This window comes from Pseudorasbora parva, chromosome 1, assembly GCF_024679245.1.
Source record: "Pseudorasbora parva isolate DD20220531a chromosome 1, ASM2467924v1, whole genome shotgun sequence".
Lineage (NCBI taxonomy): Eukaryota > Metazoa > Chordata > Actinopteri > Cypriniformes > Gobionidae > Pseudorasbora > Pseudorasbora parva.
Window position 1 is genome coordinate 8422963 of NC_090172.1, and position 13328 is coordinate 8436290.

Consider the following 13328-nt stretch of genomic DNA (forward strand, 5'->3'; position numbering starts at 1 on the left):
ACCCAGTCCTGCACCTGGTAAAACAGTGCGATGGGAGAGACAACACCTGGAATTTGCCAAATAACCCAAGTAGGGCATTCTTAAAGGTGCAGACACCCTTTTAGTGCACTTTTGAAACAAATCCAAGCTATCAGGTGTTCCAAAAGTGACAAGAATCATAATGCAAGAAGAGGCAGACTTACTCTTGAGCTTAGCGCTCTGTGTCAAAAAGTGTAAAACTCACAAACGTTCCAATAACTGGCATGCCAGGGCACTAAGAGTTACAGGCTAGGAAAGGTTGCACAGAAACACTGAGAGGCTTGAAGGCTGCCAGGCAGCAGAGTCACGGCGAGGCCTGGTGTTTTGTTAAACGTTTAAACCCAAGGAGAGCGATACGATCCTTCTGGATGGCATGGGAGGGCAGACTACGGAGGAAACTTGAGCGAAGAGGGCGACAGCTGTTCAGGGTTCAGGAGTCGGAACGCAGTAACGGGGAGGGAGACGACGCAGTGTCCTACATGTCCTGCCCTGGCCCTGAGCATTCAAATAGTTACTGAGGAACTAATGCCGGCGCAAAGGCAAGCACGCTCACACAAACAAGCGGGATTAAAGGGTGTCCCAGTGAAACCATTCTGTGAAAGTTATTTCTCCACTCTAATTCTTCAGCGGGATATCCTGGATAAATAATTAGAGACCATCTTTGAAGACCCTATATTGCATCTCCATTCACTCTTCACTTCACATTTGCTAAAGTCATTAATGACAAAGATTTGGAAAGAAAGTACAAACTTTTTCTCTGGTACACAAATACTTCTTTTATGAGTTCTGGCCCAAATTCCTCTCTGCTTAGTTAAATCTCTTATCCTGGGAAAGAGCCGTGCTCGCTTTAAGCAATAAACCTCAAGGGAGGATGGCTTTCTACTGCACCCCCCCACCCTCCCCGACCCCCTTTAAAGAATTATGGAGTGTTAATAAAGTACAAGGAATAATGTGTTCTTTGGAGAAACAGAGGGAAGCAAAGCCGGAGCGTTATTGGTGTTGAACGTCCAGACGTTTAAGAAAAACAAAGAGAATGAGGCGGAGCGAACAAATTACAGTTAAGCATTTTTTTGCAGGCCACTTTCATAGCATAACCTACAGGTGGGAGTTGAGGGACTCCTGGAACGAATGAAAGAGATTCCTACTGCCACTAACTCTTAAAGCCCCAGCTATTCTCGAACAGCAGCAGAATACATCTCCAATTAGGTATCCATGCTCTGACTTTCTGACAGTCTATTTTTATGGGCTGCTATGGAAGCTTAGCAGACTCGTTTTCACCAGAATCATAAACAAAAGGGCAGCTGACAGCTATAATGACATTGAAAGCTTCATTTTTACTCACAACAACTAAATTGTTAAGGTTTAAACTATTATTTTCTAAACTGCACAGTGCCAATCCACCTGCAGATGGTCCGTGCTTTGTAACAATTTTCATTATCTAAGTGTATCGTTTTGTGGTATGTAGACACTACCCATAAATCATAACCATAGCTACAGACGCCTGCGGTTTATCGCATTGTACAGACCTAGCCCACAGTATTTACGAGAAAAAAGGCCAAGGCAAAGCAAGTAAAGTGACGGGCATTCTTCCTCAGCGGTGATGAAATGAGTAACTCTCAACAGAGGAAGACAGAGAAAAACACTATGAGAATACAAGTAGTTAAGTGTGTGGCCTCAAGGCTGTTACTGAAAGATGTCGACGCTCAGGGTGAAGAGGAACGTCAAAAAACAATTAATAGTCATCCTCCGACTTGTTGAGGCACACAACGAAAATTTCATTCAGCAGGGGAGGGGTAACAAAAAGCTGAGCTCAGTGTGAAGTTCGTGTTTACAAACTGAAAACTAATTTGATAATATGAAGGGCGCTCAACGGATGCTATACCTAGGGATGAAAAAGCTTCACAAAAAAGGCCACATCCAGGACCGAAAGTAATTTTAAAAAACGGCTAGGAAGACTTTATTCAGATTTATCTCATTTAATGTTATCACCATTGGTGATTCTGATATAAAAGTTTGCAGATCAGTGAAGAAATCATTTCTACGATACGATTCTCTGACTATTCTCAAACAGCTAATTGCTACTAACTGCTAAACCCAAACCATTTTGTGAATCTTTCAAAATGACTCGGTTCCAAGTCAAGACTTCGAAGTCATGTGTTAATGAATTGGACGTCTCGACTCGGCCCTGTCCCAAATGGAACCCTAAGCCTTTGCAAAATTCCTCTGAATCCACACTTTTGGGACTTAATGCAACTTTTACTGCCGGGCAGAAGTCTGGTGTAGTTCTTGTGGACTTAACGGACACCTGCGAGTGGCGACCACTGTAAGTCCACAAGACTGCAAGTGCACATTAAGTGTATACTCTAATGAGATGACGTCTGATAAAATTGCATATGGACAATTGCAGACTGTAGCCAATGGAGACTAAATTTGAAATTATTACAAATTAAAAATAATTGTCACACTTGAAACCATTTTAGTCAGTCTAGCCACTCCAATCCGAAATCCTCAAATTCTTAATAAATCACCTTCAGACTAAAGACAAAGATGTGCAGGAAAGGCCCAAAGGATATCTGCAAACCCTTGGTTAAATTATCAGGATTTAAAACGGATCTTGATCCAAGTTTGCAAGCCAACTGGTAAGAACTGCAATCAGAAAGAAGGCAAAAGAGAGAAACATACAGAAAGATGAAAGAAAGAAGAGAGAGGAGGCTAAGGTCTGCCTTCACAGAGACGGCAGGGGGAAAACCGACACCGCGCCACTAACATAAGCCCGTCAAAGTTTGCTGGCATGTCAACACTCCCAGACAATCCTGGCATTGTGGTGTCTGCCAGGGCTTAAGCCACTGTGCACTCAGCAGAGGTCAGAAAGCCCACTGCGCCTAAAAGCCCAAGCAAGGCGAGAGGAAATCCAAAGCATGTGCGACAGGAAGGAAAAATAGTCAAAATTGAAGAAGCATGGCGACTGTTTGCAAGACCATGTTCTTCCTTCTCTTACATTTAGGCTTTGTATCTGGCGGATGTGGACGTCATGCAGAGGAACTGCCTTCTATCTCCTCCTCTCTTTAATGAGGCGGCCAAAAGCTGTCCCCCCATCCCATCAGCTCTGCTGCTGCACTGAATGCAGCACCTGTTAGATATAAATCAGTCTTACTGAGCTGTGTTTGGGAAGTGAGGCATTAGGCATGACACAGACTGTCAAAGTTCACATCACGCTAACCGCAACATCTAGCTGAACCGCTGAGCGGCAGACCCAAAGCCCGGCCCAATCTCAGCCCAGCACTTCTCCGCTCACATGGCCTGCCTCCCTGCGCTGCACCACATGAAATGCAGATTACATCTGGAGCCCAGCTGGGCCAGAAAGAGAAAGGAGGAAAGAAAAGGTGAAAGAGAGAGAGGTTGAGCGAGAGAGATAGAAAAACAGAGTAACTGATCTCCAGTCACTCTGTGGTCATGTTTTTAGGATTTACGTCTAAGAGCAGAGGAAGAGACTGGAGCATAGAGCTCTAACTACTGGTGACAGATCGATGTGTGTGTAATAACAGACAGACTAGAGAGAGAGAGAGAGAGAGAGAGAGAGAGAGAGAGAGAGAGAGAGAGAGAGAGAGAGAGAGAGAGAGAGAGAGAGAGAGAGAGAGAGAGAGAGAGAGAGAGAGAGAGAGAGAGAGAGAGAGAGAGAGAGAGAGAGAGAGAGAGACGTTAGTGCAGCTAAAAGAATCTCAGTCATGTGTCAGAACAGGGTCAAAGGTCAGATCCTAGAAGAGAAGCCACATTCCTCCATGGACAGAAACATATATCCAGTATGTGTGCATATGAGTTTAAGCTTTTCAATGCAACCAACTCCACCCCTTTATCTGGGGATCTGGCAGCTAAATATTAACCAGATATGATTTCTTTTGAACTAAACATACTGTATGACAGGGTTAGGTAGACATGGAAAGTGAAAAAGTAAAAGTAAGGGAATTCAAAAGAAAGCATCATCTGCTAATGATTTATCCAAGGGTAGCCATGAACAGGGGTCTATGCTAAGATGTGGCTTGCTGGGTTAAGCCGTTAGCTGCAGGGTCAGGCAGGAGGGACGAATGCAGGGCCAGGCTAGTGCCGGCAGGGGCCATGGCTCTTTGCTGCCTCGCTGTAATTTACATTGCTGTGTAATTACCTGCAGAATGAGAGACTCAAACATACATCGAAACCCCCCACCCCACCTTCACATCCAACACACACACACGGCCAGAAAATGAGCCATAAGTATTGCAGACTTGAGGAACATGCCAACAAGTAAATGCTGAGCACAGACAAATTAGTATTACACCCAGAAAGTTATTTTTGGCATGATGGTGAAGTAAGAGACCTTTTTTTTCTGCAAACACATCATAATGTAACGACAGGGCTCACTCACTCCAGCGAGTCGAAGGGATAAACTCCCGTCCATCATCTGTCGCCTCTCGCTGGAGTAGGAGGTTGCATGGATTAAAAGGGGTAAAAGAGGCAGAAAAGCAACTAGAATTAAGCATGTTTAAAGAAAGGCCACATATCTGTGTTCTCACCCTGCAACAGAGACTTCATATGAAGATTGAGCTTAAATATGAAAAAGAAAACACGCTCGTTCAGAGCACAGTAAGCAAAAGGTTTTAGATCTGTTTGCCAGCAGTGCACACAGATTCACTGTTGCGACACTCCACTGATGACCTACCATAACCCAGCCGATAAGAGATTGATAGATGTTTCGATACCGAAGCGCCAATAAATCTTTACACATTAAAGAGTTTGTTTTTCTTAAAAAAACTATGCGACGCTAACATTAAGAACTTGACACGTGTTTGAAACTAGATTTTGAAAAGATTTTGATTTATTTTCTTTATTATATAAACTCTTATATATCACTGACTCTAAAATCAAAACACTCAATGCTAATAAAATATTACACAATGAAGTCTGTGTGCTGCTTGCAGGGACCAGAATCTGCCAGGCCTTGAAGAGCTTGAAACTGTGCTTAATTAATGTCGTCACTGTTTTGACAAAGAGGAAGCATGCCAGAAAACAAGTTAAACATTCAATGGCTGTCAGGATATGCGTTTTTAGATTACTAAAGGAAACAGGACTAAAAGATCAACAGCAAGGCACTTTGAATCTTAACCTAAGGCCACAGTACTGCTCTGCTCAATCTTCCTTACCATTAGAGAATCTGTCACACACAGTACAAGGTAAGGGAAAGCTGCCAGATATAGTGCTATACTGTGAATGAAATCGCTCTGTGGAGCAGAAAGCTTGTAGTCCGTTGACTGTGCCAGGGCTCTGGGCATGAGTGGGAGGATATGCATACATGCCAACACAACATGGGAAATGGTCCACATGGCTTAAAATGCAAACAAGTAAAAATGTGCCAGAGATGCACACATGCTCTGAAATGCAGATCAATCATTTCTGAGAAGTTATCTGACAGGTATTCTCTGAAATGTTGTTGACATTTATTATCTAGAGTTGCAGTCACCACTGGGAAGCTCTGAAAAGGTCCAAGTGTTTCCTTTCCGGATCTTTAGGGAGAGTTTCAGGGATCGGGCAATCTATAAAACCTGCTTTACAAACAGAGGAGAACGGGACAAAATTTGCATGGACTATACGGAGAAGAGAGCAAAGGTGTTACGCCCAACCCCTCTCTCAATGGGGCTGAATGGTTGAAGTCAGCAATGGACAGAGCCTCGTGCTGGGGAGGGACTGTGTAAAATGAGAGGTGCTTAATTGGCTCAGGGACTGTAATTCGAAGGGATTAATTGAAGTGAACTCTATGATGCCAGGTGCACTCCATTCATTGGGCAGGTGCAGAGGGAGTTCAGTGGCTAGCCTGACTAGGTCACGGTGAACGAGCCTGCATTAGACAAACAAAGCTCTGCATACTAAAGTAAATGGTGCTGTGATGCTCGAAGCAAAAGAACGACCAGGACGTCTTTGGATAAAAGCCTAACTGAACCTAGGGCTACTTTCAATCTTAAGATTAACAGGCAAAACTAAAATGATCAGCTTTTAAACTTAAATGTAAGCCAATAAGACATGATGGAATAAAGGGACGGGTGTGGGGGAGGCGGAACGGACAAGGACGCCAAAGCAACACCTGTTGGCCCTGTCACCGCCTGCTCATTATCTGAACCATATCCGTTCCTCATTAGGAGGACACAGAGAAAGAAGTCAATTTGAAAATAAAATCTTAAGAGAAACACACCACATTACATGTTTTTTTGTTGGTATTACATATAAGAGGGATCAAGTACGCTTCACTCGAGACTGTTATTTAAACATTTCATCAACCCACTTTTACTGCTAGAGCTTTGATGGAAGCCTTTGGAAACTGGCACTTAAGACAAAACAAAGGAAAACAAAGCGTAATAAGGAAGTGAGAAGCTTTTGTGTGTGCGTTTAGAGAGGTTTTTCTCCTGCAAGTGCCTTGATCAGGTTGACAGAGTGACAGTTTATGGAGAGCACGGGAGATCCAGCAGGTCTGTGTGTCAATCACCACTCCGGGGTTTGTAGTCTCATCCAGAAATGGAGACAGGAAGCAAAAAAATCCATGATGTCTTCAGTTGGGGCTTCAATAATACATTCTTATTGACTAGGGGGAGGTATGAGTTTATGCTTAGCCAGATTTCATCTTCCTTTATGTTACTGACCCTTCGTGTCCACTGATGAAGAGGTTTTTGAAGGCCTCATTGGTACCAGTAGTGTAGATTCAGCACTTGAGTATCAAAGTGATCCTGCAGCATTTTGTAGTTATTTGTTGAAGATTAATCTGTATTTTGTTCCTCCTCCCTCCTGCTAAACCAACATGATGAACACCACCAGGTCACGTACAGGGTCTGCAGTCAGGGCAGAGCCCCACCCCAAACGTGGAGGACACCGGTGACCCAACAGCTTTTAAATTACAGTCTGAGACAGAAGGAAGGTGACTGGAAGAAGAACCATTATCCCTGCAGTTCTGCAGGTCAAGCCTTCCCTCATTAAGGCACAGGTCAAAGCCACATATCTCTTCCACTAAGGTGAGGGTCACTGCAATGCTCCCTTCAGTCCTGGGTCAACTAGAGGTCTCCAGCCACTGAGGTCCATAGCAATACAATAAAGCAATCAACTGGGGTGCCGGACCCTGGTCAATAATATACTCCAAGGCCACAGGGGGTCACCACCTGCTCTCTGGCCTCTTATTGGAAAGTCCTCCAAGGTCTTCAACAGTGAACTAGGGTTTTAATTTTAAGCAATAAAACAATTGATGCATTGCAGAGCATGTTGTTCGGCCTGATGTGTGCTGGATCTTTGTTTTTATTCAAATAATGCAGCCATACAACATCAACCCAATTGTCAATGGCTGGCTCTGATGTCATCATTCCACCAGACGATTTAATTTACAATATCCCTCTAAGCACACTAGCAAATGTCTCAACTACTGAGACTGGCACAAAGCCACGGCGTGTTGGACGTCTGTTCTCATGAAGTCTTTTGCTGGCGTTTTGTAAATCCAAGTGGCTTGGTCAGAGGATACAAAGAAAAACAACACTCAAAATCTAAAATGTACAGTCTCCTACACCGAAACTTAACACCAGAAACATCCTGCTGGGGAAAGTGCAGACCTGGGCTTTATCTGTTGAACTTAGACTGTGTCTCTAGTTCTGGCTGAATTGGACAAGTACACAGAGCTAGACACATTCCTCAGAGGACCTGATCCTGGAATAAATGGAGAGGGAACAGGGGGAGGGGACTTCTTTCTCTTCTCATCCTTCTCTTTTCATTCCATCTCCCTGAGTACTCATGAATGGAGGCAGACAGCATCCATGCAGTTGCCAGGATGAGACAGCAGTTAAGACTTGGCTGCTCTCCCTCTCTGCTTAAAGGCAGATATCATGTTTCTAACAGCTCTGACTGGTTGGATACAATAGGGAGCTCAAAAAAAGAGGAGGTGAACCTATCTGCTTTTTTAGGCTGCACCCTAACCCCCAGCCTCTGACTACTTCCAAAAAAGCTTAATGAATAACTGTGAATAATAACAAAATGTTAAAATGTACTATATGTAGAAGTTTATAAAAAGATCAGGAGTATTGTGCATTGTTATCTATTTTTAGGTATTGGATTAACCAGTGTAAACATATAGAAACTTATTTTTAAATGCTGCTTAAACACTATAACAACACTGATATACACCACAATACAAAGGTTTTTTAAAGAAAACAGCAGAGTTTTACAAAACCTTCAGTAAGAATGCACATCCTATTATTTTAATATTATTTAGTGCATTGCTGAACATTAAATAATAAACAATACTTTTATAGCTTCACAGTCATTTAAATTAACAATAATGAAATGTAGTATGATTGAACATGAATAAAATATCATACTTATAAATTAATACACTGGACTGAAACCGGACTACACTGATCGCTCCTTAAAATTTGCTTGTAGGCAGTGAGGACAACTCAATAGAAAACAAGTTCAACAGAAAACAAGTTTTCAAGGCATTACTTTGTGCTACATAGTGTTTACATCACATTTAATTCAGGCTACAAGCTCATAATTTTGAATTCATTTTTATTTTTTTAAATGGTGGTTTAACAATGGCTTATTAATATAAATGTGACAATGACAACATGGAAACAGAGTGGAAAAAAAGTGCACTACCATAAACATCTATGATATTTAATCAGTTGTGAGTTTACCCCTCTAGTAGAAGCCATTTAATTTACTCTGTGGAAGTGTTTGAGGAGACGGTAAATGTTCCATGTGCCTCTATGGCACTTTCCTTCTCCTCCCCGTTCCTCCCGTCTCAGCTCTGCTCCAGCAGGCGTCATTAGGCAGCATAATCAGCATGCTGTTTGCATACATCTGCCTTATTTTATTGATCTCTCCTCATTCATTAGCCTTTAGGGGCATGTCATTAACACATGCCCCCCTTCACACCCAGGGGAGGCTTAATTCCTATACATGCCATCCTGATTTCGGCAGAGGGCACAAGTGGGCTTGTCAAAGTGGGCACAGGGCCAGTGTCAGCCCCATCCCTGGGTACCCATTCTTATCTGTTCCCCTGGCTGTCAACAGCCCCAAGCCAAGATCCTCTAACAAGGAGAGCCTTTCCCCTGCCCACCGTTAACTAAAAGGACAATTATCCGGAGAACAATGATGCTTTTCACAAGGCCTTATGTTGTCATTAATGCAGTGGATCTGGTTACAGCAGCCCCTGCTTAAGCTAATTACAGAATGCTATCTGTGGATTCTTCATTGCTTCTTAATTAAGTAGGAGTCATTTCTAAAGGGGGTAAAACAGTCACATTTTTTGTTGTGTTTTCCGTGTCTCTCAGCTCGCTCGGAGGTGGGAGATAGCTTGAGGGCTCCCACAGCTGTTGACGCAGATGTGATAAAGATGGGATTATATTCACACACTAGAAAACATACAGCTGTACTACAGACACATCACAAATGATATCAAAGACAAATGTTGCTACAGTGACAACGACGATCTGAAATACAAGTGCTGCACATGTCTAAAGCGAACAAAATGTGTATCGAACTACAATAACAATAGTAACAGATGTGGGTCAATGACGTGATGCTCATTATTATTTTATTTAAAAATTCATGCATGCAATGACTTGAATGTGTCAGGTTGTTGCAACTGCATGATGCAATGAAGGAAAAGGGTATTTTAATATTTTAACAAAACTGCTTCATTGCTTGTTAATAATTGAAAAAACTTGTGTCCACTAATATCATGTGGTGCAACAAACAGGCAGAGAAATTTTCTTTTTTTAAACGTTTTCTTTTCATTATTGTGACCCACCCCCCATGGAACCACATGCTTGCCTGCTACTGATAGTAGCTGCAATAACTGGCAGTAAATCCATGCCCTGTGTTAGTACATTATGTAGGAGACACTAAGAGAGCTCTGCTAGTTCGGCCCAGACATTGGTAACTCAATACCCGGCATGTCTTCTGTCTATTTGTGTCTCCACTGAGGACTCAAACCCTTTCAACAGCCCCCTTGTCACTAACACATTCTTATTAGGCCTGATTAGGCCACTCTTATTTCCTACCACAGTCACCCTGCCAGAAGGAAGGGTAGAGCAGGTTTACAGTCACCATTTACTCGCCCAGACGGAGATATGTGAGCAGAGGGGGAATGTAAAGGGTGAAAGGGTTTATAAAAGACATCCAGAGGGATTCTCCTGCTCTCTTATGCCTTGAGCACTCTTTTCAACGGGGCCTGACCCTTCACTCAGAGGTTAAGATGACATACAAGCTATTTTCAAAGGCCCTGCGTATCGTCTCAAAGGGAGGACTCACACTCCGCAAGCCAGAGTAAAATACTCCATCAAAGAAACTCATGGAATGGCACAACAGGCAGTCAAGGTGTCACGGAAATGTGAGTCAGAGAAAAGTGAGGGAACGATGGAAAGGGAACAGGCGGTAGAGTGGGCAAGCTCCAACCATCATGTGCTTACAACATGCACTGAGTATGTACTGGTTCACTGAGAGGTGAGCTCAATTAAACACACAAAAGTACACACACATGCACACAGAGCTGGTTTGGCAAGAATGTGTCCATACTTGCTTCACATTGTGCAGTGAGACTCAGGCTGCTAATTGAGATTAAAATAAGTAAACAGACACAGTGTTATGCCCTCTCTGTATATTTGCAGAGTTGGGGATGTATCAGCACGTACACTTTATGGTACACCCTCCGGATCAGGTTTCAGGAAGGTCAGAGCCAGAACACAGACACATACATACAAACGTCAGCTAAAGAAATATGCAATTCATTCATGTTATTGTTCTAAGTTCAAAGAAACTACTAAATGCATATAACCCATCTTGCATAACACCTTTAAAACATGGCCAAACCTAAATTGTATTACACTGGCTATATGTAATTCACTACAGAAGCATAATCCCTTGCTCTGTCCATCAAATGAAAAACCCAACCTGTGCAACTAAATTCCAAAGACTGATATATAACAGTACCCAGAGCAAAACCACTATCTGCCGATGGGGTCTTCTTCGCAAACAACAAACCTGAACGAAAATGCTTGATGCACACATACAAACTTCTGTAATGCTTATTGTGCACGCATAGTTGGACATTTTATGTTACAGAAGGTTGTTCACTAGTTCACACACACCCGCTTTAAACCTTTGAGATGACCCACTTGTGTAGTAGTGGGCTACTACAAGTGTACTTGTTTTTATTTTAAATTGTTTTTACTATAAATGTTATTAATTTTATTGAAATTGTTTTTTATTTAGATTTTAGTAATTAAAGTTTACCAGAATTAATAGAACATTTCCAGGGTGCAGACCAAAGAAAGACATTTGAAATGATCAGATATGTAACAGTTAAAGGTGCAGTGTGTAGTATTTATACTTATAAGGATATACTAACATAAATGCAACAAAATATACATAACTATGTTTTCAGTGGTGTGTAAAGACCTTACAAAATTAAACGTTATCCTTTTATTACCTTAGACTGAGCCATTTCTATTTACATACACCGCAGCCCCTTGTGAAGTCACCATTTTGTGCCGCCAGATTTCTACAGTAGCCCTAAATGGACAAACTGCTCTACAGAGCCCTAGCTACTCTCTGCTGTCTCAGACCACAACATCTTTGTCCTGTGTCAGCCACCGTAGTCTATGAGCTTAGAAAGGGAGGGGTGAGCGGTGGATGGTTGCAATTTTGCAACCTCACCACTAGATGCTGCTAAAATGTACACAGTGAACCTTTAAAATAAATGCAAATAAATGACAAAATGAATCAGTCTATTATTTTTACTCCTTAAATCTACACAAGCTCTGCCCTGACTGATGATTTTTATTCAGTGTTCACTTCACAGGACAAAATGCGTTAAATCGGAACATAATGCAACGTCATCAAACACTGAAGACACTTTAATGACCTAAATATACATGTGCTTATAATACATACATGTGCATTTATTTATAATAATACACATAAATTAATAAATTAAATTTAGTAAAACTATCGTATCTGAAAGTGCTAAACTGAATGATACATGTGTGTTGTGATGTTTCATTTGAAAATAAGTGTAATTTAGAGTCTATTATCATATTTAACCATAATCATGATATTTCAACTGTCGTGTTTTGCACACTTTATATACAACAAAGTGGGACTAATAAAACTCAATGATAACTACAGAGCCTCAACATCTTTTCACCATGTTTATTTAAGTCAGACTTACAGTGTGTTGTGACACGCATGACATAGGTATAAGGGGCAATAGTCCCTTATTCCTGATTATGATGTTTACAATGCAATTTAAACTTCTTTAAGCTGCTATCCTCACCTGCATGATACGCCATCTACAGGTATTTTTTTTCTAAACTGCCACACATCTCATATTTTTCTGCCATTAGATGAGAGCTTAATGAGTATGAAAACAATTTATTTTTGATCATTATTATTTTATTTCGGTTAGACTTTTACAAAAATAATCTTGGCATTTATTGGTGGCATTCGTGAAAAGGCATGAAATCTCCTGTTCCTGACAACGCTCTGACAATGAACATATCTCTGCGTACCTTTCACTCAGGGTCACATTGACCTGGATGAGTTGCTTGTCTTATCACCTGTTTTTTACCCTCCACACAAGAAAAATGTAGTGTTTTAAGTAATCCTTGTTTGTACTGGCCATAATTGATTGGGTAATCCTGGTTTAACATGCACTAAAGCCAGTGCTTAAGAATCTATTAGGAAAGCCAACAGCTTAAAGAGGCAGATCTTCCTCTTTTGCTCTCAGGTTAGCTTAATGTACCCACAAGCACACACAAGGCACAGCTACGCCCCTGGTCGCCTTCACCTTCTCCACTATTCAGTCTCAAGGCACGGCTCCATCCCATTTGCTCGTGTAAGCCTGTGTTTGTGTGTCACTGTGCTAATCTACAAGGACTAAGACAATGGAAGGATCTGGCCGGGTGCCATGGCTTGAAAATTCCCCTGTAAGTGAGGTCTGGCACCATCTCCTTCAGTGTAGTGATACCCAGCACCGGAGCTCCCACTGTCTCTACGGACACCCCAGCAAAAAAGTCCCTGTCAACTCGACATGACGCACGCCACACTGGGCAGTCATCACTGAGACAGCCTGTCATAATCTCCATAAATCTCCCTGCATCAGCACACAGACGAAGAAAGAAAGAGAAGGAACTCTTGTAGTAAGGGAGACACCCACAGATGTGAATAAGGTCGAACGTTTCAGCTGTGAACTCGTAGAATGGACAATTCAAGTAGCGCTCACAGACCTGAAAGCAGTAAGCAAGTAC

General features: G+C 42.0%; 1 protein-coding gene across 6 annotated transcripts in view; it reads right to left on the reverse strand.

Moving 5' to 3' along the window:
• zfhx3b (zinc finger homeobox 3b) overlaps positions 1 to 13328 on the reverse strand; it is a 271800-nt gene that overhangs the window by 104659 nt on the left and 153813 nt on the right. The gene's annotated exons all lie outside the window — the stretch shown is intronic.